The sequence below is a fragment of the Triticum aestivum genome, chromosome 1A (genome assembly GCF_018294505.1).
Source record: "Triticum aestivum cultivar Chinese Spring chromosome 1A, IWGSC CS RefSeq v2.1, whole genome shotgun sequence".
Taxonomy (NCBI): Eukaryota; Viridiplantae; Streptophyta; class Magnoliopsida; order Poales; family Poaceae; genus Triticum; species Triticum aestivum.
Genome location: NC_057794.1, coordinates 317,025,419 through 317,047,747, shown reverse-complemented (window position 1 = coordinate 317,047,747; position 22,329 = coordinate 317,025,419).

The window sequence follows — 22,329 nt, the reverse complement described above, 5'->3', positions numbered from 1 at the left end:
GGCCATGGGCTCCAATGCTTCTGTCATGCGTAGCGCGCTCGTGGTTGGCTCTGTCATCTTGACTTGGTGGAACGAGATTGCCTGAAGGGCCTCAGACTGAGATGCCTCCTGATCAGAGTAGGCGTCGGTCCCTGAGTCCACAGATGATCCTGCTTCTCCCTAGAGGTTGAAGTACGTGACTGACATGTCTCTGTCGTATCTATAATTTTTGATTGTCGCATGCCAATATTCTACAACTTTCATATACTTTTGGCAACATTTTATATTATTTTTTGGACTAACATATTGATCCAGTGTCAGTTCCTCTCTATTGCATGGTTTTTGTTTCATAGAATATCCAAACGAAGTCCAAACGCGATAAATTTATGGAGATTTATTTTGGAACATACGTGATTTTTGAGAAAAATAATTAACGCGAGACGATGCTCGAGGGGCCGACAAACTCGAGGGACACGCACCCTACCCCAGACGCGCTTGGCAGGCTTGTGGGGCCCCTGTAAGGCAGTTGGCTCCCTTCTTTCGTCGCAAGAAAGATAATATCTGGAAGAAAATCGTGTTAAAATTTCAGCCTAATCGGAGTCACGGATCTGTAAGAACTTAAGAAACAGTGAAGGGCCAGAAAACAGGAACATCAAACAGAAGAGAAACAGAGAGAGAGAGAGAGAGAGAGAGATCCAATCGCGGAGGGGCGCCCCTCCGCCGCCATGGAGGCCATGGACCAAAGGGGAAACCCTCCTCCCATCTAGGTGGGAGTCCAAGGAAGAAGAAGTAGAAGAAGGAGGGCTCTCCCCCCTCTCTCCCGGTGGCGCCGAAACACCGCCGGGGCAATCATCATGACGACGATCTACACCAACAACTACGCCGCTGTCATCACCAACTCTCTCCCCCTCTATGCGGCTGTGTAACACCTTTTCTCTTTGTTGTAATATCTACCTAAACATGGTGCTTAATGCTACATATTATTATCTAATGATGTGTTGCCATCCTATGATGTTTGAGTAGATTTGTTTTGTCCTATGGGTTGATTTATGATAGTGATTGGTTTGAGTTGTATGTTTTATTTAGGTGTTGTCCTATGGTGCCCTACATTTTGCGCAAGCGTGTGCGATTCATGCTTTAGGGTGTTGCAATACGTTCATGATTCGCTTGTAGTAGGTGGCGTGAGTGACTAAAACACATACCCGAGGAAGGCAGTTGATGCGTATGGGAGTAAAGAGGACTTGATACTTAACGCTATGGTTGAGGTTTACCTTAATGATCTTTGGTTGTCGCGTATGTTGCTAGAGTTCCAATCATAAGTGCATATGATCCAAGTATGGAAAGTATATTAGCTCATGCCTCTCCCTCATATAAAATTGCAATAATGATTACCGATCTAGTTATCGATTGCCTAGGGACAAATCTTTCTCTTCTGTTACAAAAGCTTTCTACTAAACAACTAACTTTTATTATCTTGCAAATTACTTCTAGTTTTATTCTCGCTAAGTACATCTAGGTTTATTCTTGCAAACTTATCCCTACACCTACAAAATAGTTTCATGCTTGTTCCAGGTAAAGCGAACAATAAGTGTGCCTAGAGTTGTATCGGTGGTCGATAGAACTTGAAGAGAATATAAATCCTACCTTTAGCTCCTCGTTGGGTTCGACACTCTTATTTATCGGAAAAGCTACAATTTATCCCCTATACTTATGGGTTATCAGTGACCTCGCGAAAGGGATGAAGGCTAACATTCTCGTAATCGTTGGTGAGGTAGATTGGTGGTGTATCATCCCTCTCGTCGTCCGAGGCCGAGCTGATACTCACCACATCGGTGTTTTCATGGTCTTCTGGGTCGGTGACGAGGCATTCTTTCGATGCTCGGTTAAGGAGATAAGCCCACGGACCATCACGACCAGCTAGACTGCCGGCGCAACCTCCTTCTCATGATGGTGCAGAGGCAGCTCATGGGTCGCGTTGGGGCCGATGGTGCGGTGCATTTACCAGACCCGTCACTACTTTTGTGAGGTCCTTTTGGAGATCTCAGGGCGGCGAGGTTGGCCGATGGTTTGAAGTCAACTCGGACCGCCCCGTCAGCAACAAATGTAAGGGAGCTAAAGGTCAGGCTCTCTCCCGACGATAGGCCGCTGGAAGCAGAAAAAGATTTGATCCATGATCAGTCTCTAGCCGGTGCCGCCCGTGCCTGGCGCGCCAACTGATGGAGTGAATTCTCGTCAGATCCCTCGGTAGGGGTCCAAGCACAGCTGGAAGTCATGGATCGAAGGTCACATGAGGGGTTTATCCAGGTTTGGGCCTCCGGAGAGTAATACCCTACATCTTGCCGGGTTTTATGATTCATAATGGAGGGATACCTCGTGTGAGGGATTACAATGGTGTATGAAATTTCTACCAAAGTTCTCCTATCTATGAATGGATGATTCAGGAGGAACCCTAGACCTCCCTTTATATAGACATGATAGGTCTAGGGTTTACATGGTAGATGTGATCTGGGGTGCCACCGCCCCCTAGTCTTGGGCATCAAGAAGGTCGTCTAGCCTCCTAGGGTTTGCACCTGTCATGGGCCTGTTGAGCCCCCTTGTGGTTGATGAGGACATGCTCCTTGGCATTAGCTACCCCCAGTATAGGACCCCGCCAGAGAGCAGAGAGTAGAGAGGATGAGAGGGTAGAAGAACACCCTTATGTTTATCACCTCCGTGCTGTCACCTCTTTGTCATGCCAAAGTCGCGGTCAAGTTGCATTTAGTGCTTTGTATAAAATTTTAAATTTTATGTTTGGTATTTCTTAGCTATATGCCTGTGTTGTGGTGTTTTTGCTAGTAATGTGAGTATTGTGGTGGTTTTATGCTTTTCACCCTACCAACGAAGATTAAAATGTTGCACCGTCGGTCAGAGTATTCTCCTCTCCAAGCCACATAAAAATGCCAATAGTTATTGGAGAATGAAGTTTCACTCACACTTATAATTATGTTCCTTGATTTTTTGTGATGAGAAATCTATACCTACTAATAAATAAATTGATATTCTTGGTCTGTCATGCACTTTTACAAAACATGTTAAGGAACGCAGTAATTTTAAAAAAATTCCTACGCACACGCAAGATCATGGTGATGCACAGCAACGAGAGCAGAGAGTGTTGTATAGGTACCCTCACAGACCGTAAGCGAAAGCGTTATGACAACGCGGTTGATGTAGTCGTACGTCTTCACGATCGACCGATCCTAGTACCGAAAGTACGACACATCCGCGATCTGCACACGTTCGGCTCGGTGACGTCCCATGAACTCATGATCCAATAGAGTGTCAAGGGAGAGCTTCGTCAGCACGACGGCATGATGATGGTGATGACGATGCTACCGGAACAGGGCTTTGCTTAAGCACCGATACGATGTGACCGAGGTGGATTATGGTGGAGGGGGCACCGCACACGGCTGGAAATAATCAACTTGTGTGTTCTAGGGTGCCCCCTGCCCCCATATATAAAGGAGAAAGGGGGGAGGACGGCCGGCCTTGGGGCGCACCATGGAGAGGGAGGAGTCCAACTAGGAAGAAGGAGGGTGTTGGGAATATAAATACTGAGTATAAACCGCCCAGGAGGGGCCGGGTTATACCCATAAGGAGTTATGCATATTGAAGCCTATGAAGACTAGGAGCATGGCGCTTTGTTATAGAGATCTAAAGGCCCAGGGCCCAAAGATGGATTAGGGCCCGTAGACATAAACCGCCATATGGTGTGTAACTTGTGTTGTAAGATAGAAAAGGGTAGAAACCGAGCCGGACATGTTTATGAGCCGGCTGGGATTCTGTATACCACCGGGTGTCAACCTATGTACATAAAGGGACGGCCCGACGGCAGTTCAAGGATAGACAACAACAACTTGAGAGCCAGGCAAAGCGGATTCGCTCTCTGGTCATCGAAACCCTAGCAATCCCATCACAACTGGATTAGGCTTTTACCTTCACCGCAAGGGCTCGAACCAGTATAAACTCCTTGTGTCCTTTGTCCTGCTTTAACCCCTTTAAGCTAACTACGTTCCGATGGCTCCACGACTAAGTCCTCACACTAGGACATCTGCCGTAACAATCCCATGACAGTTGGCGCCCACCGTGTGGCTATTGCACGATGGTTTCAAGTTCTTAGAGGGCAGCTTCGAAGGGCTCAAGGGATACGTTGTGGGCCGGATGACCTAGAGTCATCGCGGCAAGCTCTACATCGACGATGCAGGCTGGGGCCCCGAGGCCGGTTCAATTGAGTATGGATATCGGGTCCCCTTTGGTAGTATTCACTTTTTCATTGGCAAGATCGGCGAACCGGGCCCTGAGTCGGACATCTACACCGACATCGTCGAAACGGCTCAGCATGCGAGATCCGCCTGGGTTCAGCCTGCCATGAAGCGTGCATTCGTGGAAGTCATCCACGGAGTGGAATCTGAGGATAGATCGGTATCTGGTGGTGAAACCGTCGTTTACTCTGATGACGAGTCATCTACCGGAGAGACCGAGTCATTGTACCAACTGCAAGATGGCCGGCTTGGGGGCTGTTCCGATGGCGACAGTATTCTGGAACCCTTTGATCTGCCGAGCCAAGTTGCTATTTTCATGGCCGGTACATAGTCAACACATCATTCTTCAACCGCAGCAGCAATGATCTCCGGTTCAGCAGCAGCGACAGCAGCTGGGGCAGGAGGCCCTGTGCCACCGCCGACTCAGGTTTTGTCCGATTTATTCGACACTTTGGCAACACTGATGGCGACTAAAGTTAACCCGGCGAATCAGGATCAGCATAACGCAGAAGTCGCGAAGGTGAAGGATCAGATAGCTCAAGCCAAGGCAGACCTAGCAGCCGAGAACACCAGAATGGCTGTGGAGCGGGCCAAGTTGGATGCACAGGCTTATCGGCTTATGTTGGATCAGAACGCATCAAATGATGTAATGAGGAGAAGGTACCGGTCCCACCTGCCTCCGGTTTATGAGTCAAGGAATCTCTTTAACACGCCAGGAGCAGGACAAGTAATCAGCCAGTGGTAAAGCGGGTAGAAGCGCCTGGAACAAGGGCGCCAGTTCAACCGCGCACAATGGATCCACCTCGTCCGAATATCCCGCCGCAGCACGTGTCAACGCCTCCGGGTCATTACTCCAACCCCCTGGATAACATAGTCGCTGCCACTTCATGATTGGCAGCCCTCCCAGTCGAAGGTGAGTCCCCCGTAGCGGTTGAGACGCGACGGGCTAGGGAGATCCTTCAGACAGCTTTGACTCAGCAAAAGGCGTATTCATACAGCTGCGAGAGGATTCATTCCACCCCCCGCCCAAGCCAGAGTTACAGCAGGCACCTTGATGAAACGACCGTGTCAAGCAGTGTGCGGGACCGTAACCCGCCTCGAGGGCATAATCCGGCAGGTGGTGGTACTAATGCTCAAGATTTGGTGGATCAGGGCAGAGCGCATCGAGAAGCCGAGTTAGCGGCGCAGTACGCGGCCCGTCAACTTAGTCTGGTTCGTCCAACAACTTCGGTGGAGCCAGGAGTTACCTCCAGCTCTTTGGGGGTATCGTGTCTCGCCCTGGCTCGACGTAATGTACGGCTGCCCAAGGATTTCAAAGGTCCCCGCAAAGTGCCCAATTATACTGCCGATTTACCCCTTGAGTCATGGCTCAAAAGCTATGAGATGGCAATGGAGATGATGGATGTGGATGATGCGGCCCGTGCTAAATACTTCACCATCACTACAAAAAAATACACTTCCGTGATGATACGTGTTTGTCATAGTAGGTCGCGTTTTCTGTCATGCATGTACATCCATGACAAATTTATGACAGAATCAAGATAGTCATACATGTGCTGTCATAGAAGTGTTTCATGACATTGCCAAAATTATCATCACGAAAGTGTCCACTCCCATAACGATAAATCGCGTGTCACAGAAGTTCTTTCGTCAAGCGTGACCGACACATGGCATCCACCGTAACGGAACGCCATTAAGCTATCGGGTCGGATTTTGGATCCGATAACCCGTTAACAGCCACGACCAATGCCGATTTTCCACGTGTAAAATTCTCATTGGCTGACGGATCCACGCGTCAGCTCCGCGTTGGCACATGTGTCACTCATCAAACGGTCGAGATGGGCCTATGATATGTTGACATGTGGACCGGCCCAAAAGTGGCCCACAAAGATTAAATGGGCCGGCCCAACCGAAGGACCATAAGATTTAGCGGACCATAATGGGCCGGCCCAGCTAAAGGCCCACAAAATTTAGCGGACCAAATGGGCCGGCCCAGCTAAAGGCCCACACGATTTTGCAGACCATAATGGGCCGGCCCAGCTAAAGGCCCACAAGATTTTGCGGACCACAGTGGGCCGGCCCAGCTAAAGGCCCACAAGATTTTGCCGACCGTAATGGGCCGGCCCAGCTAAAGGCCCAACATTCTTTGTCAAATCGGCCCGTCAACGGCCTGTCCTAAACTTGTCATCAACGCGGCCCATGGTCACTTCTGGCCCGTTAATAGTCCGCTAAGTAATTGGGCCGAATTACGGCCCGGTGTATTTCCGGCCTGTAAAAGGTCAGGCTTCATTTGGGCCCATTTATAGGCCATCAAAACTTTTGGCCCATAAACGACCGTGAAGGATTTGGGTCATATTCGGCCTGTTAGAGGCCCACTATAGCTTTGGGCCACTTTCAGCCTGTTGTCATTTTCGGCCTGTTAACACCGGACGTAAACCATGGGCCATATGTGGCCCAACGTCATATCGGGCCCATTAATGGCCCATATAAAAATGACGATAATCTAGCCCGACCGAAGTTTTGGCCTGTTAAAGGCCCGTGTATTAGGTCGGCGCATTTACGGCCCGTCCGAATTTTGGCCTGTTAAAGTCCAGTGGGTTATTTGGCACAATCAGGGCCCAATCTCACTTTCGATCTATTAAAGGCCCATGTATTTTATGGGCTCGAGATATTTACACCTGTAAACGGCCTATTTTTACTGAGGACCTAAATTATGCTTAGGCCTGTTAAAGGCCCACTATGGGCACATGCCTACCCGAAAAATATGAAAGCTTATGCTGATTTAGGCCGAGATATTTTTAGTGGGCTACATGCCAATTTCGGCCCGTAATCGTTTTTAGCCCAATTGGAATGGGCCCGGTGAATGTTGGCATGTTGGGCTCCTACGAAGGTTTCGGCCGAATACATTACTAAGATAAACCTACACTATACAAAAATAGCGTCGTAATTACTGCAGCCTGAGGCAGCATCATAAATGTTGTATCACAATAAAATAAATTCCAACCATACAACAAAAGGCCTGTTGGCATAAAGTTTACAGTCCTTCCAGATAAAAGCACCATCAGATGTATAGAAGCATAGATCATTTGACCTGGGTGCTAATGTTTCAGGCTGTAGAATCTGATGGAGCAGCACGATCTCCACCTTTTTTCCGCCATTGCTCTTGAACAACGAAGCGAATGTCTGATTGTCTGGTTTCAAAACCATTCATATCTTGACGACATTTATCAACCACTATTCTTGTTTCTGAAACAACGTCCATTAGGGACTGAACTTGTGTCTGGAGCACAGATATATCACTCTGTCTAGTAGGAAGATTTTGTTCAGTTGGCGATTTGGACGAGGTTACCTTGACAACCAACCCAGAATTACGCAGGAAGGTGCTTTTTGCACCATTAGTGGAGAGATACTGACGCACTGCAGCAAGAGGTGACATTGTGCCTGTAGTAGCCTCGTCACCTTCGGGTGGTTGTGGCTATTCAATCATTTGTTCCATAGCTTCCTGAAAGTTTGAACTTGTAGATTAGTGTACCAGATAAGTTGCTAATGAGACAAAAACAAACAAAGTAGGTTAAACGTTTATACATAACTTATTTTGGTGAACTACTGTAATACATTAGCATGTATTGTAGTGCCAACTACATAATAAAATCACTTTCGAAACATATGTCCATGTAGCATGCCTACTGTATTGTCTATTTCCTCACATTTGTTGACATCTAAGGATAAAGAGACATGGTTTAAAGTAGGATGAACATAGTATGACATCATTCATATCATGGGCAAACAGATATAAAACAAACAGGCTATTTTATCATTGTGTGCGCACGTGAACATAACAACTAGATTGCAGATCAAGACCAAAAGAATATCCTTCATCTCTTTTAAACCATGTAAGATGAAATGATACATTAAGACAACTGTGAATAAAAGTGAACAGAGTAACTGACATTGGCTGCAAACCAAGTAGTTAAATGAACACATCACAGTACCAATCAGCTCAAGGCAGTAGGAGTAAGGACTTACAACAGCGGCTTGAACTGGTGTGCTCATGCCCTTCATCTTGCTGGTGTGGCAATCCTTGAAGATTTGCACTGCATTCGGTTCAGTTTCTTTTTGGTCTGCACGGGATTTCCTCTGTATTTGGAACAAGTCAATATAGATACGATAATACACTACTAGGGAAAACCTTATACACAGAACATTAGTAGTAGCGCAGGATAAAAACGCACGCTGGTGCTAATTAGCAGCAACGCGGTATTTAAAACCACGCTACAGATACAGTTATAGCAGTAGCGCGCCCGAGCACAAAAGCGCTACTACTAAAATTCCCACGGCTTAGCTGATAGGCTACACATAGTAGTACCGCGCTACCGCTACTTGTTTTGTAGCAGCGCGTTTACGAACAAAGGCGCTACTACTAATGAAAATAAAATTAAATGGAAAGCAAATAAAAAGAGAAGGAATAGCAGTAGCGCTTGTTAGGAAACGCGCTAGAGCTACCATAGCAGCAACACACATCCTGGAACGCGCTACTGCTACTTTTAACTTAACCACGCGGTTCGTTCTTCCCCCACGGCCACTTCCCCCAAATCCCTACTCCTCCGTCGTCGGCCGCCCTGCATCGTCGTCGGCCGCCGCGCACGACCCGTCGCTCTCCGCACACCTTTGACGCCGCCCCCGCCCCCGACCGCGACCTCGACGCCACCCCCGACCCCGACCTCGACACCCCCCCTACATCGCCGCCCTCCGCCTTGCGCCCGCCGCCCCGACCCCGTCCCCAACCTCGACGCCGTGTGCCCCTCTCCCTAACTCCGCCGGCGCCAGAGGTGAGCACGCCCTCCTCCTCCTCCCCTACCTCTTCCTATCTAGGGTTCTTAGGGTTAAATTTCAGAGTTCATCTAATTAGTTAGGGTTCATCAAATTAGATGCTAATTATGGCAATAGTTGTTAAGTAGAATTAGTTTTAGAGTTCATCGAATTAGTTAGGATTAAATTTTAGAGTTCATCAAATTAGTTAGGGTTAAATTTTAGTAAGTCTTTAATAGAATTAGTAAGAAAATTAATATAACTAGTTGAACTAGTTTATTTTTAGTAAAAACTAGTTTATTTTTAGTAAGTAAATTAATAAACTAGCTGAACTACTTTAGTTGTAGTTGAACTAGTTTAGTAAGTAAATTAATAAACTAGTTCAACTAGTTGAATTAATAGAACTAATGTATTTTTAGTAAGATAATTAATATAACTAGTTGAACTACTTTATTTTTAGAAAGAACTAGTTTTTTCTATTTATAGTAAGTTTATATTTAGTAAGAACTAGTTGAATTAATAAAACTAGTTGAACATGTCATATTTGCTCAAATAGGATATGTGGTTGCCCAAGTGGCCGTTCATGTTCAGTTTACACCTCCGAGTGGCATATGTTTTGTCAGAGTGTTGATTAATTTCCGTTCCGGCAAATTTCAGGCGCTTGATATGTCCTTTTTTAGAAAAGGTCATGCCGTATTTTTTCGTGAATTCTGGCATGACTTGTGCTAGAATATGTAGGAAATATCGAGTGGCCTGGATTTTCTCGAAAAATAATGATCTAATTTAGGTTTTTTAGTACATATATTTAATTGTACGAGTTTAATCTTTGAATTATGAACGTAGGAAATATCGTACTCGGACAACGACAGTCTCCCGGGGTAGTGCAGCTGGTGCCACGACGATCGAGGTATGTGCGACATGTTCGTTGAGCTAGACGAAGATCGGTGCTTCAACATTAAGCTTGAGGAGACCTTGGATGTTGAAATGGTACGCAACAACGACAAGTGTTTTTTTCGTAATTAAGCATGACTTCAACTATTTCAATGTCTAATTTTCATCTTTTACAATTCGACTAGCTTATCCCATGGCATGCAAGACGCTATGTCTTGGAGAGGATGACTTTTGAAGACCATGAAAATTTTCAAACAAAGAAAATACACCTAAAGACCCATCATGATATCGATTTTGAAGTAAATCTGTACAATTCTCAGAGCGTAACCCATTTTGGTTGCCAAAATTGGGAAGCACTTTGCAAAATGTATGGTTTTTATGAGGGTATGATTGTCACCATGGATCTTGGTGATCCTGACATCGAGCAAGACAATATGGACATTTGGGTCCTTGTTGATACACTTTCGATTCTACCGCAATGTGAGTTTCTCAAACATAGTTATTAACTAATTTATATTGATTATTTCAAAATAGTTGACAACTTATATCCATTGACAGCTTATTTTGAATCTTCAAAGAATGTGCAGAAGATGGTAGACAAAACCCACTACACTGATGGCTCCGAATTAACTTATAAGGAGAAAAGTCATCTGATTGCTTATTGTACTTATCTTGAGAATTACAATGCCTATTATCGAACTCCTCCAAATTATGGTGAATACGTGCCACTAGTGCACGTGTTGAACCACGATAACTTCTATGGAGATACCCTGGTAAGATTTTTTACTATTACGACATCCATGCATCTTTTGCATACTTCTAAAACTAGTACATCATTGCTAACTACGAAGTTATTACTATGTTTTTCAACAGAAAATCCCGATGGATTGTGTGCCTCATCTGATGTATCAGAATGGTCGCCTTGCAGCTCTGAACATACAGCCAGGTCAATCTAAGGAGCTCACCTGTTCATATCAGATTTCTAAAACCGGTGAACACATGCTAATCAAAGAATGGAAAAAATGTTTGGACATTCGCAAGGAGGTTCTTGGAAGTAACATTAAGCAAAAGGCAAGAATTGGAGACAGGATAATCTCCATTCTCCATAATGGAGAGTCAGGGGCTATCTTGTTTTTTGCTATTTTACCTTAGAGAATATAGTAGGTCCTAAGAGAATGTAGTAGGTCCTATGAGGTACAATATGTTTATTATGTGATACAATGTGTTAGAGTTGATGATGAGGAGTACTTGTGATTACGACTAGTCACCAATTTGCTATGTGATGTCTCATTGATGAAAACGATGATCTTGAGGAGGTGTTATATGACAATGATGTATTATGATGATAAGTTGTTAATGATATGATGATGATATTTATTATATCATTGGGTGAAAGAACCGCAGATTAGTTTCAAGTGGATGTCCATCCACTTGAAACTAGTCCACGGTTCTTTCACCCCGTGATGTAATAACTCATTATGATGTAAAAACAATTTCTAAATTCCTGTTATATGAAAACTTGTGTAAAGGGGTAAGAATACAACATGAAATAAAAAAGAAATAAAATACGAAATAATAGTAGCAGCGTGGGCAGGGAGAAGCGCTACTACTAATTACCAGTAGCGCTCCTCCGGGAAGTCGCTACTACTAAGTCGATTTAGCAGTAGTGTGGTCGGAGGCACACTACTGCTATACGTTAGCTGTAGCGCCTTATCAGTAGCGCATCGCCCGGCGCTACTGATAGGCCTAAAACCCGCGCTGCTGCTAGGATTTTCTCTAGTAGTGATATGGCACAAAAAAAAGAAGGAAGTAGCAGCTATTTACAAGAGCCTTGTAGTGTGCAATATAGCTACGAGATCCCGTGGTCTGTTGGAATTTCACTTTAGAACGGTTGGTTTTGTTCTTCAAACAGTTAGCCTAGAAGAAGATACACTTATAAGGCACATACATAAATACAAGTTCAATATGTGGTCTGATCAAATACATATAGCCTACCTGATACTTTGGATCAGACCAGTGTTTAACGAGGGTTGTCCAGTCTTCATCTATAATATATTCCACTGGAGATGTTTGGGCGATTTCATTGTTAGCCTTGCCTTCAAAGTGAGATTTTCTAAGGTGGTACCGATACTGTCGCAGAGCAGACTGAAAAACATGAGTGCATGCTTGTCTAGTTGCATCATCTTTCGGATCCAACTTGAACCTCATCTGTTGAAAAAAGAATGTGAGTCTTATTAGGAGGAAGCTAGAAAGTATGGGACAGAGGAAGACAATATTACTAATTGCGATGAATAACATTACTTACGGATAAATGGTCAAGGAAGGTGTTAAATTGGGTATTGTATTTCTCATTCCTGTATTGGATCCACGTTGGGAGGATATGTGCATGACACCTAAAGGCAACGGCTGCCTCTGATACTAACTTGGCTGACTCTGTAGCATCACGTGGCCTTTTTAAACCTACCTCAAAATGGATCTCCATTCTTCCTCCTTTAGATTTTGTTAATCTGTCAAGCATTATCCCTGATGTCCGTTTTCCGCTTGCGCCGTGGTGCTAGTTCAACAATGAATATGGAAAGTGTTAGTGTACATCAAACTGTGAGAGTACATATAAAGGAGCATGCAACTCTAACTTGACTCGGTCAGGTACCGTCTTGGTGTTGATGCTCATGATGTTCATCTGATCTTGCCAAGTCCTGTTGTGTCAGTAGTGCTTCAGAAGTATTGTTAGGTGTGAAGGCAACTTGGGAATTGGCCAGTTCCGGAGCAAATGAACGAGAAACTGGTTGAGATGCTAGTACAGTTGAAGCGGATGCTGCAACTGGTGGAGCAGGTGATACCGTGTTTGTAGATTTAGCCGGTGGACTTGGACCTTCTACTGCACTATAAGTACCAGCAGAATCTCGACGGCATCACCTTTTCCGTTTCACCCGACGAGTAACAACACTCCCTACTATATTATTTTCCTTGCTCTTTTTTGACTTTGCCATGTCAAGCTGTACCCACAACACAAAAGAATAAAATCACTCTTCAGAACTCATTGATGCATGATACAGACAAGCAATACTTTGATGTAAGACAATCGTATGAGGATGGAATATGTAAGAAAAACAGGACGGCATGACATATTTACAGCTACGATGTGCAAACTAAGTAGAAGGATTTTCAAGAAAATAGAAGTAATGCAAGCTAGACACCATATGAAAGATGCAACCAATATTACTCTGCCAAGTTAAGAGTGTCTTTTCATAAGTCGCAATTCGAAAAATTAGAAGCAGTACAACGTAGAAATCAATGCAAGATGCAACCACTATCAAACTGCCATGTTAAAAGCATCCAATCATGAGTGACTAATGCGGGATACACAACAGCAGTACTTTGATGTAAGAACATGGTATGATAGATAGATGAAGTGTATTCTAGACACAGAAAGCCATGTCATGTGCACATGTATAACGTATAAACTCAGTAGGTACAATTTAATCAAAATAGAAGAAATACAGTCTAGACAACATATGCAACATGAAACCAATTATCACACTGTCAACTTAGAGCAAGCACCCGCGATGGTGGAGTACGGGAGATGAACTCATCATGTAGACTTGGGACTTCAACTTCATTAGCAGTAGCAGTGGCAAATCTAGAGAGTCTCTATTTGCGTCGGTGCGGAGGAACACCAACATCCCCTAACTTACTCTTTTCCTTCCTATTTTCTGATATTGCCTTATGAAGTCAAAACCACAAGAAGATGAACACAATTAGCTCCGCATAACTGGTTGATGCATGATACAGACGAACACTACTTTGATGTAAGGCAAGCGTGTGATAGGAGGATGGAATATATACAAAAAAGACATCGTTTCATATTCACACGTACGATAGGAGGATGGAATATGTATGAAAAAACAATAAGCGGAAGGCAATTCAACAAAATTAGAAGAAATGAAAGCTAGGCACCATATGAACATGCAACCAATATCACTCTATCAGGTAAAAAGTGTCTCATCGTAAGTGCCATTTCAAGAAATTAGAAGCAGTACAAGCTAGAAGACAATGCAAGATGCAACCTACATCACAGTCCCAAGTTAAAATGTGTCTTATGGGTAAGTGATCGTTGCAGGTATAAGTTGTAAGCTACGCAGATGCAATTCAACATAATCAGAAGCAATACAAACTAGACATCATACGGAAAATGCAACTACGTATAACAGTTCCTAGTAAGAGCAAGCACCTGTGATGGTGGAGTAGGGGAGATGTGCTCATCATGTACACGTATGTTCTAGAAATAGGAACACGTGTCATATTCACATGCATTATGTGTAAAGTAAGCAGATGCAATTCAAGTTAGAAGCAATACAAGCTAGACATCATACGCAACATGCAACCACATATAATAGTGTCAAGTTAGAGCAAGCACCTGTGATGGTGGAGTAGGGGAGATGTGCTCATCATCTACACAGCTATGTTGACTGTCCAGCCTTGTGTTGTCTTGTGAATCTTGTTGGGAGGATGGCGGAGTAGAATCTGTAGAGACCCCCTGTTTGAATTGTTCCGAAGGACCACCATCATCCACTGCCTGACTAATTTCCTTCAGCTGTAATGATTTTGCATTGTGAAGTCAAACCGATAAGAAAAAGGAATAAAATTCGCTCTTCAGAACTCATTCATGCATGATACTGACAAACACTACTCGGATGAAAGGCAAACACATGATGCGAGGATGGAATATGTATGAAAAACATGATGGTGTGACATATTCACACCTATGATGTGGTAACTAAGCAGAAGGCATTTCAACAAATTAGAAGCACTGCAAGCTAGACACCATATGAAAGATGCAACCAATATCACTCTGCCAAGTTCAAACTATATGTCGTTTCAACAAATTAGAAGTAGTACATGCTAGAAATCATATGCAAGACACAACCAATATCACAGTGGCGACTTAAAGGTGCCTTATCATAAGATATAGTATGTACCAAAAACAGGGAAGCGTGTCATATTCACATGTATCATGTGTAAGCTAAGCAGATGCAGTTTACACTAATTAGGAGCAATACGAGCTAGACACCATATGCAACATGCAACCAGATATCACACTGCCAAGTTAGAGCAAGCACCTTGGATGGTGAGTAGGGGAGCGGAGACTTGGACCTTGTAATGCACTATCAGTACAAAGAAATCGGTACAGATGCTCCGTTTACGTTGCTGCAGAGGACCACCATCATCGCCTTCCTTACTCTTTTCCTTCCTCTTTCTTGATTTTGCCTTGTCAAGTCAAACCCACAAGAAAAAGGAATAAAATTTGCTCTTCAGAACTCATTGATGCATGATACTAACGAACACTACTTTCATGTAAGACGAACACTACATATCACACTGCCAAGTAAGAGCAAGCACCTGCGATGGTGGTGTGGGGGAATTGCAGTGATCAACTAGAGAGATACGTTGACTATCTTCATTTAGCCTTGCTGTTTCTTGAGAATCATGTGGGGAGGATGACACTGCACTCTTTAAACGAGTATGGCGCTCACAGAAACCCACCCGAGTGACTATCTCATCATAAGTGATTGACGAGGGATACAAAAAAGCATTAGTTTCATGTACGAACATGGTTAATAGACATATGTAGTATGTATCAAAAACAGGAAGGCATGTCATTATCAAAGGTATAATGTGTAAAGTAAGCAGATGCAATTTAACCAAATTGGAAGCAATACAAGCTAGACACCATATGCAACATGCAACCACATTTGACAGCGCGAACTTAAAGCAAGCAGCTGGGATGGTTGTGTGTGGCAATTGAGATCATCAATTGCAGAGCTAAGTTTACTGTCTCCAACTGCTGACACTGCACCCGTTAGAGCACCGGAATGCTTAGTGCTTATCTTCGAATTACACTGGAGCGACTTCTGTCTTTTCTTTTCTGCATTCATCAACACTGCGTCAGAGTCTGAAATACCCATGCATAAAAAACATTAGTGTGAGTATGGGTGAAGTGTGTGCACAATTAGTACAGTGTAAAGGTAGCAGATAGCAGGTCGGTGAGAAATAAATGACGGGAGACATATGATAGCTCTACAACATGCATGGCACACTAAATTACTATAGGATCCTATGAAAATAACAGTCGACTGAAAGCAAATAGGTCAGTCCTTTTTTTTGCACCGTCCGATGTACAAAGAACGGATGGATCGCCTTCATCTACCTCCAGCGAGTCAGTGTTGACGATCTTCCTCGAAACGCCAGCGACCACCGGCCTAGTATTCCTCCCCTGCCTGCACCCTCCCCTCGACCTCGCCGCACCGCCGTGCTTGGCACCGCCCCCCGGCCATCCATTCAAGCCCCGCCGACCTCCAGATCAGGCGCAAGCAGCTCCTCCGCCCCACACCCCTATGATAGACACTGATGCGCCGCTTCCCCGGGGAACAGGCGTACTAGGTGCTCTGCGCGCCTAAGCGGGTGCTGCTTCTTTTAATTGCGGTTCGACTGACCCTAAATTGAAATCCAGGTGGGCTACTGACCTCTAGCAAAGGTGAAATAGTAAAAGGGAGGAAACCTTGTGCATTTAGTATCACGAAGAAGATGCAGTAAGAAGCGCTCAACTAGTTTCTTTTGTGGGATGCATACGGTGTGAGCAGAGACGTAAGATTTGCATGAATAAGGGAAGAGGAGTACCTCTTTCTGCTGGCAGTGCTGTGTCCTCCTTCTGTTTTTCCGACGATCTTCTTGTTGTTCGCCAGAAACCAGAAGTTGTGGAAGACGGTGCAGCCTTGGACGAACCCATGGCCAAGTTGTTGAGTGTGGTGCGGTGGCCGTCTGTCGGTGGCGGGGAAGCAGATCCGAGGCGGCGAACGACGGCGTAGCAGGAACAGCTCCGGTGCGGTGGACGGTTGCGATAGTGGAGCCGCAATAGTGAGGCGCAGGACGGCGTGGTCGGAGTGGTTCTGGTACGGCGCACGTCGGTGTCAGCGTCGGTGTCGTGGAGGCATCTCTGCCTCGGCTTCAGCTGCTAAGTCCTTGAGGGCGTTGCGGTTGCGGTTGCATTGGACGACGACGTCGGGGTACCGGCTCCGGCGTGATGGAGGAGGGCGGCGATGGATTGGCCGCTATGGGGTGGAGGACGGAGGAGGCTGGGGTTTCGCGGCTGGTGGAGAGGGCGTTTTCGCACCCACGGAGTATGAATGGGGAAATGGAGGGAGGCGGGGAACTAAGGGGGAACAATGTTTCGCTTCGAGACGTGCTTGTTTGAAATTTGGGGAAAGTTACAAACTTTCCCCCCATCTAAAATTTCAGACATATTGCGGGTTGGGGGTAGGATAGTCATGTCAGGTGTCCCAAATGTGGGCGGGATAGATTTCGGCCGAGCGCATGGGTAGGCGCCCACGGCATATGAATGCTTCTCTGGCGTCTTGGTGAAGTTACAAACCTACCCCGGTTTAGACCTTTGGACATTGGGCCGATAGGCTACACGGGCCAGAGTCAGGACAGTAATTTCCTACCACCAAAACATTAGTCTCGCGCGGTTTCGGGTGACCAGAGGCCTATTTGGCGCTTCATTCAATATTTGGGAGTAGAAGCATTAGGCCTCCTTTGGTTTGTAGGATTTTTGTAGGAATTCTATAGGATAGGATTTGCAAAGGAAAAATTCCTTTGAAGCCCTTTGGTTTGTAGGAATGGATTCCTATTCCTATGTAGGATAGGAATCAATCCTTCACGTTTTGGAGGAAAAAAACATTAGCCTAGACTCAATGGAAAAAATCCTATCCTATGCACCAAATGACATCTCTTTCTCTATAGGAATTGACATGCATGTCGTCTCACTTCCTATGATTTTCCTATTCCTATAAAATTCCTATCCTATGAACCAAAGAAGGCCTTAACGTTTTCGGTTCTCTTGAATTGAACTTTCAGGATTTGTCAAACTTCACAAATCTTTACTCTTGAAAATCCTAAAGCTACGATTATTTTGGAATGGAGGGGGTGCATTTGAATATACGTTGTACACGAGTATATATTAAAAAATATGCAACTTACCTCAGTTCATGCATGGTTCCAGATATAATCTCCTTGGTTGCAAAAAAAGTTAGATATGCGTATGAATATATATAGCATGTTCAAACTCACAACAAAGATTGATGCCCCCTTTTACATCTGATTTACAAATGCCATTATCTCGGGTTCAAATAGATGAATGCACTTCCTATGAACTCAAATCTTCGAAACCCCCTTTATGTTGAATTCGACATGTATTCTATTTCGTAGCTAGCAATTTGGAATGTATCCATGCAAGTGACAAATGTATAAAGTGCTTCACACTAACAACATGAAGTGCACTAATTAATGTTTATATATGAATTGCAAAAGCATCCATTGCCTGTATTTCAAACCACTCTCACTCTATGGATCGATAATATGAAATAAACACATGCACATGCTAGAATTCAATTGCAGTTGAAGAAAGAGCCTACTCCTGGTACTGTATATTAGTGATAGGGGTGTGTACAATGTACACGTGAATACCATGCATTGTGCGTGTGCGTTTACTATCGACGAACTAGCCCCCAAGCTTGTATAACATACTAAGGGCCTAGGGTTACAAATCATATATAGTCAGCTTATCACCAGTGGGGATAGAGTCCTCTGCGACTCTGGTAGCTTCGTGTTGTACGCCGAGTCCTCCACATGGGTCTTCGTATAACACGTCTCGGTCCAACCTATATGTGGCGTAGGATGGAACTGACCCATGAGTCTTCATGTTGACCCACCACAACTAGAAATGATGTGCCCACCACACCACACACGCAATCGACCACTAAGAAAATAAGCATATACAATAGTACAACGGTATCTAGCTCACGATACGTCTCCATATTCTGTTGATGACATTGACGGACTTTGCATTTGATGTGTGCCCCATATTTTGTTGATGACATTTACAGTCATTGTATTTGAAGCGAAAGCACGATATGGTCACTGGACTTCAGAATAAGCTCATCACGGTCACCACATACATTTTGTCGTGCTAACCAACATGTGGTTGGATGGTGAGAGGACAGTGGTTTCTCGAGCCCACCAAGGTTAAAGTCCCGGTGCTCGCATTTATCTTGTGTTAATTTCAGTATTTTCCGGTGACATACGTTCAGTGGGAGGAGACGTTCCACTCGACTACGAGGCACCTATGGTGACTTCGTAAACTCTCAAGATCATATATGTTGGTCCACTCTCTCGAAGGTGCTCATAGGGGTAGGGTTCGCGTGTGTGCGCTTATAGCGGTGAGTGCTTGCACGTATATATGAGCCCTTGCGTTTGTACCGTGTTAAACAAATACATATCATGATTATACGGTCACTGGCTCACCCGTACAACTCCGTATTTTGTTGATGACACAATCAATTGACCAGTCAAACGTTCCACGCGGCACAAGTAGTGTTGCACCATCGGGGCGCGTAACCGTGGGGCCCACCTGTCAGCCCGTATATGAAAGAAAGAAATGGTAGTTTGAGTCTGTACTGTGTTAATAAAATAGGAGTACATTTTAGGGTGATCATACAGTCTCTGGCTCACCATACATCTCCGTAATTTGTTGATAACACGATCAATTGACCATTCAAACGGTCCACATTCAGCAGCGCACATTACCATAGGGCCCACCCGTCAGCGCGTATATGAAGGACAGAAATGGTAATAAATTAGTGGTCGGTGGGTATTTGAAGTCGTGAGACCTCTGGTTGGCAGTCACCGGCGGTTGGGGGGCGTTCATTGGGCGGTGGGGTGGGGATCCCCGGAGTAAAAGCTCGACGGGGGGGGGGGGGGGGCTAGAGGGATGGCTGGTGCGGCGGCGGACCGGTGGTGGGGAGTGGTTTCGGGGAGGGCGGGCCGGCCGCGGGCGGCGGGGGCGGGCGGTTCGGCCGGTGGTGGCTGGCGGCTCAGGGGGTGGAGTTTGATGATAAACTGGAGGCCCTTGATTTCGTATCCAACGGCTGGAAAATCTAATGACCAGAGATGAAAAAGTCAGTCGACTGACGTGTAGCCTCACCCCGCACGTACACATGCACGCACACAAGACACGCACGCATGTAGGCGTGCAACACTGACACGTACACACGCACGCATGCTGGCGTGCAACACTGACACGTACACATGCACTCACGAATACATGCACATACGCACCCATGCATGCAACACTGAAACGTACCCTTGCACGCACACAACACTCGCACGCCTACATGCACACAGCACACGACGCAAGACACACGTTCAACCTATACGTGCATGCACCCTTTGTTGAGGACATGGATTGTTACGGGTATTAATCAATCCTATCTGTGATAAGCAGAACATTGATGTTTGCAGCGGTTTTATGAATCACAACGTATCGAACGGGCTATCAACATAGTAGGCTTATCTACATGAAAAAGATGACGTCACACACAATGAACAATCATCGGTTTATGAAATGCCCGCTTCTGACCGCCCTACCCACCTAAAGGTTCCTCTGCTGTGCGCTACCTGCGTTGGGTCACTGACATGCATGCCATGCACCAAAAGAGCCCACATGTCAGTGGAAGAACGGCGCGGTGTCCTAGGTCAGAGTCGAGGGCGCCACTCGCGGCACACCTGACTGAACACGCCTCCGTGCCGCATTCAAACGCCTCCATGAAACCCGCCCGTGTCGAAGCCGAGAAACCCACTCTGGACACACGTCCGTTCATGACCGGGCCGCTCCCCTATCTCCTCCACCATTTTGTCCACTCTTACAATGGCTTACGGTGAGTAGTTATTCCGCATCCAAGCCGGTTGGGTAGCCCGCCGGATATGAGCTATGCAGCTCATTGATCCACCTCCCTCCCCTCGCCCGACGGAGCCAGTTGCCGCCCCAAGCCGGCGCGCGGTTCAGCAACTCGCCGCTCCAGGCCAGCTCGACAAGGAGCGGCGCACGGGCGTCGTTGCTGCCATCCACGCTGCCGCCTCGTACCGTGTCTCCCGTTTCTGTGGCCGAGACTCCCATGTCGGCGGCCGCGCCATGCAAGAAGCGACAGAAGCCGGGTGCACGGAGAGCGACGAGTCGGTGGCCAGCGCCTCCGCGTCCGCCACCATCATCGAGGAGAAGTAGAACACGGGACGCCGCCGCCGCTTGGGTCCCATGAAGGCCACCGTGGAGGCGATGCCGACGTACACAGCAGGTGTCTTGCCGGATACTTTTTTTGCGAGGACCTTCGTCGACCCTGCATGGGCTCCACGGAAGAGGGGAATGTTAGGATGAACTCGAGCCAGTGCCGGCCATGGCGAAGTAGTGGCCGGTGATGAACTCGAATTGGTGCCGGCCACCATCATCTTCGGCACCAGCCAATGATATCAGTTGGGCAGTGGGGAAGCGAGCTGTCCTTTGCGCTGAAGCATATACCTCCGGGGCTCCCGGCAGTCCGGTGATCGTGCTGCCGGACATGAGGAACACAAATCGATCGGCCGGCGACCATTTAGGCCAGGTATTATATACCTATGCTGTCCAGAACTAGCACCGCGTAGTTCATTTGAATGTAATGAAATCCGTCATGTTTGTATGAAAATCCGGTATTTTATATGATTTCCGTCGTTATTTATATGAAATATCAGTTTGTCTATGTGTTTGCATGAATTTCGTCCGGTTGGTTGAGTTGCTGTCATAATGTGTGCGGCTACGGTGGATGGCGTAATTTGCGTGTCGCCGGTCGGTCTGCGGGCGGCTCGGGCAGCGTTGTGGGACAAAAAAACACAGCTCGTGCGAGCTCGTCTCCAACGTGTGCGCTGGAGGATGCATGACAGCATGAGCACCCGGGCCATTCCTCGTTCATCGGTGGCAAAGGTACCGGTGGAGAAAAGGGTCGCCAATATTTTGGCTACCCCGGGCAAGATCCAAACAGCCCCTCCCAATAGATTCAAATCCCTCGTTCGCCGTGGAATTTTGCCATGTGTTGTTTTCATGGACTAGCAAGATGCCCGTGCATTGCACAGAACATCAAGATGCATTTTTTTACAAACTCCCGTATGCATGCAAGGGATAATTAATGTCCTCCTTTGCTAGTACCATGAGGCAAACACCATTAATATTGCATCGATTAGTGTTAGTGGCATTGTATATCTGCAAATTGTAATTTTGATAGTGGCCCCTTGTATATAAAAATGGAGGGAGAAAGATGAGAGATAAGGTGAGGAGGAGTGGGGCGTGGTGATGACTGGTGGTCGGACTGGGCGGAGGCATGGGGATGGACGACACATTATGTCTAGGTTTGTATCTCTCTCACACACACCCACGTAGGTGGGGGACGTGCACGCAGAGAAGAGGTGCACGCACGGCGCACGTACTCCCGTC